The 230-nt window shown below is 33.9% G+C and overlaps 1 protein-coding gene across 1 annotated transcript in view; it reads right to left on the reverse strand.

Annotated features, from left to right (window-relative positions):
- The window catches only part of LOC119593489 (carbonic anhydrase-related protein 10-like), a 126,578-nt gene that overhangs the window by 104,657 nt on the left and 21,691 nt on the right, over positions 1–230 (reverse strand). The window lies entirely within an intron of this gene.

Consider the following 230-nt stretch of genomic DNA (forward strand, 5'->3'; position numbering starts at 1 on the left):
CAATCGTTTAAGATACTTTTTCCACGAAAGCTTCTGAAAAAATACGGTGAAAGACTATAATTATCCACCTTATTATCATCATTAACATCGATGTTATTCTTTCGTTAAACGGGAAACATATACCTGAATACCAACAAGGATTTACTATCTGCATTCAGAATTAATTACCTTATTCATACACACCTGAAGGGCTGTTCAAACATTTTGACATTTTCACAAGCGCGGAGTGA

Source organism: Penaeus monodon, chromosome 32, assembly GCF_015228065.2.
Source record: "Penaeus monodon isolate SGIC_2016 chromosome 32, NSTDA_Pmon_1, whole genome shotgun sequence".
Taxonomy (NCBI): domain Eukaryota; kingdom Metazoa; phylum Arthropoda; class Malacostraca; order Decapoda; family Penaeidae; genus Penaeus; species Penaeus monodon.